Source organism: Triticum aestivum, chromosome 1A (assembly GCF_018294505.1).
Source record: "Triticum aestivum cultivar Chinese Spring chromosome 1A, IWGSC CS RefSeq v2.1, whole genome shotgun sequence".
Classification (NCBI taxonomy): domain Eukaryota; kingdom Viridiplantae; phylum Streptophyta; class Magnoliopsida; order Poales; family Poaceae; genus Triticum; species Triticum aestivum.
In genome coordinates, this window is record NC_057794.1 from 4,715,339 (window position 1) to 4,718,864 (window position 3,526).

General features: G+C 46.7%; 1 pseudogene; it reads left to right on the plus strand.

Annotated features, from left to right (window-relative positions):
* Positions 1 to 557: 557 nt before the first annotated feature.
* Positions 558 to 2,337, plus strand: LOC123071432 (uncharacterized; annotated as a pseudogene).
* Positions 2,338 to 3,526: the final 1,189 nt, after the last annotated feature.

Genomic DNA, 3,526 nt, shown 5'->3' on the forward strand with positions numbered 1-3,526 from the left:
AAAACCTTGGTTTGGGTGCGTCGTCGGTACGCGGCACGAGCCGACGGTGGAGATTGTCGACAGCCTCGACCTCCCCGCCTCCGCAGCCCGCCGCCACGCCTTTCTGGAGAAGAAGAGGAAGAAGGAGCACTCCCCTGAGCTGGACGTCCTCGGGTGGTACTCCACCGGGACCAGGAGAGAGGACACCGACACCCTGGAAATCCACAAGGCCTTGATGGACGATGCTAATAATGGAGCAACAGGAGGAAGAAGAGATTTCATCTCCTCGTAGTAGATCATCACGTGACCGATGATTTCTCATATGAGAACGATCTTCGTGTGACCGTCTATGATTGTGTGCTGCACGCTACTCGTCCCATCTTTGTCAAATCAAACTGCACCCTAGAGTTTCTAGACCTAGACACCATCCTTTTAGACGACCACAAAGGATGTTTCCTCTGCTGCCCGAACCGATCTGCCGACGACTCCGGCGAGAACGCGCCGCCTCATGATCATGCAAAGGAAGGAGCGGAGGAGAAGGCACGTATCAACATAGGCGTCGGTCATCTAGGTGGACGATGCTGCTCGAAACTCCATCGGGTTTCGCCATGTTCAGCGTCGACGCGCGGTTTCTTCAGTATCCCAACGAGATATGGGCGTGGTTTACTCGTCTGAGCGATGCAGGCGCCGCCGTCTCCACCCTAGGTTACGTCAAGCTTGCCGATAACAAATCTCTTGCCTGGGATGCCAAAGTCGGCCCCGGCGAGGACCTGGCGAAATTCATCCTAAGATTCATCACCACACATACACAGCTACTGATTGTTCCAGATCCACAACTCAAGTATGTCATTGAGAAAAAACTCAAGGTCGGTTGCTTTTTCGATAAACCTACCGTTCGTGAGCTGACGTGGGGACTAAATTATGTCCTAGCTGAACTTGTGCCTGAAGAAAGGGACAACCTAACCGACGAATGCCATCTCCCGCTGCTGAGCAAGGAGCTGGAGAAGAAGATAAGAGCATATGGATTCAGTGTCTCGCCACGAATTGTTGATAGAGAGTTCATAACCACCGTCGGCCACCTGTACAGCCTAGAGTATATTTCAGACAGTCTTTCCGTTTACTTGCACCGTACATTTGGTCACCGCTTTCCTGGGAGTCGTCGCATGTCTGACCTAGAGTTTGCAAAAGCCATTGCAGATAGTCTCCATTCATCCGAAGAAACGATGATGGCAAAAGATGACAGGTACAACAAACAAGACATAGTGAGTTTCACTGATTTTATTTTCGAAGCTCCTGAACTGAGAAATCATGATATATCATATATCACGTCTGAGGCATATGGAGGCAGCAGCTAGTGAAGATCCTTTGGGGGTTCTCGACAAGAAAAATCCATGTCTAGACCGTATGGAGCCAGTAGCTAGTGAATATTGTTTTGCTGTTTCTGAACAAAAAAGGTAAGTGGAGTTCTGGGGCAAAGCTGAAGCCAAAGGCAAGGACCCGCAACTTCACGTTAAGATGGAGGCTGTAACTTCCCAACCAAAGGCCTTGGGGAAAAAGAAGAAGGGTGATGACAGCCATAATGATTCTGATTCTGTTTCGAATGAGGATGATGGTGTTGATTGCGTCGATTCTGATTCGAGTGATGGCGAGGAGGAAGAAGAAAGAGCAAAGAAGCGGGACACCGGGAAGAAGAGAGCAGCCAGAAGTACGTCGAAGATGCCTGCTTCCAATAAGAAGGCAAAGGTAGCAACACTACACCGGCCGGCCAGAAGACAGGCAAAGAGGACACACAAATAAGGTTTGCAATATCAAATATCTGAAAGTTAATCCTGAATAAATCCTCAAGAAATAAGTTGTATCGGGCAAACTTAAGCAATATCACAGGAGTAATTTTGCATTCTCTTAATAGGTTCTGCAGCCTAATTAATAGTTGCGATATTCCCATTACACAACTACTTTACATTATGAGACTCTCAAAGCATGACTTGCAACCTAAATCCTTCAAATTCCAAAACGAAACCAACAGAAGTGTTAGCAGCCGACCTGGAGACTTGTGATACACTAGGTTTTGCAACCTCATAACTGTGACATTCTGGTTACATAACTACATTACATCACGAGTCAAAGGTTCCTCACTGCACCTCCCCCGATTGCGAAAGAGATATGTGGCGGCCGCCGTGGCCGCGGCAGCGGCTGGCCGATTGGGAAGCAAAGCCCACCGGCGCGTCACCGGGCAAGAGGAGACGCGTGCAGAGGAGAAAGGCCGCCGCGGGCCACGCGAGCGGCGGACCAGTCAGCGGAAAGGGCGCGATGGAAGAGACGATCATCGTTGTGGCGGGGCGGGGAGGAGACCACTAGTAGAAAAAGGGTCAAACGTGAAGCACATTAGTGCCGGTTTGTATTTGAGCCGGCACTAATGTATACATTAGTGCCGGTTCCAACGGCTAGCCGGGCCGCTTTCATTAGTACCGGTTCGTGGCGAACCTTTAGCACCGGTTCGTTCCACGAACCGGTACTAATGAGAGTGGTGGCAGGATGTTGTCAGACTGGGGCCCCTCCAGCCCCTTTAGTACCGGTTCTTGGCACGAACCGGTACTAAACGTCGTCCTACATAAACCCTTCGTCCACCCGAGCTCGCTCTGTTCTTCCCCTTTCCCCTCTCCTCTCTGTTCTTCCCCTCTTCATCTCGAGCTCATCACACATTTTGCCCAAAATTTGTAAGATTTGAAGGCCCCCATCCATTCAAATGATCACAAAGGTTAGCAACTTTGTCCTTTCATCTCTCATTGCTAGATTAGCTCTTGCAATGCTTTATATAGTGATTAATTTGTGAGTTTAGTAATTTGGGAGGATATATATATATATATATATATATATATATATATATATATATATATATATATATATATATATATATATATATGTGCTAGTATTTGATTTATATGCAATTTTTTCTAGGAGGTATGTGAACTGTAAATTCCAACCGACCCTATTGTCGAGAGGTTAAATTTAGTTGAAAGAGAAAACGAGTATTTGAAAGAAAAATTGAAAAGAATTGAGGGGGAGAAGATGGAATTGGAGTTGCATGTTGCCGATGTCGTCGATGATCACAAGATCAAGATGGAGAAAATGCGCTTGAAGATTAGAAAGATTAGAAAATATGCCATCGATAGTGAGGCTTGGTATCATTATGCTGTTGGATCCATTGTTACCTTAGTTGCGATCTTGATCATATTTGTTGTTGCATTTAAATGCTTTAGCTAGAGAGTTATTTGTTTGTTGCATTTAAGTGTTGTATGAATTTTATGTATGAACTTGTATTAATTTGGTCTATTCGGTGTTGTGTAATGAAGATGAGCCGGCAATGGATGTACGATGACCGATGCTCTCCCCAGTTCGTTGAGGGCGTGCATACTTTTCTGCTTGCGGCTGAGGCAAACAAGCGGGCGAATGGTTTTATGCCTTGTCCATGTGCTCGCTGTAAGAATGGTCACAATTACTCTACGTCAAGAACCATTCACGTCCACCTGTTTAAGTCCGGTTTCAT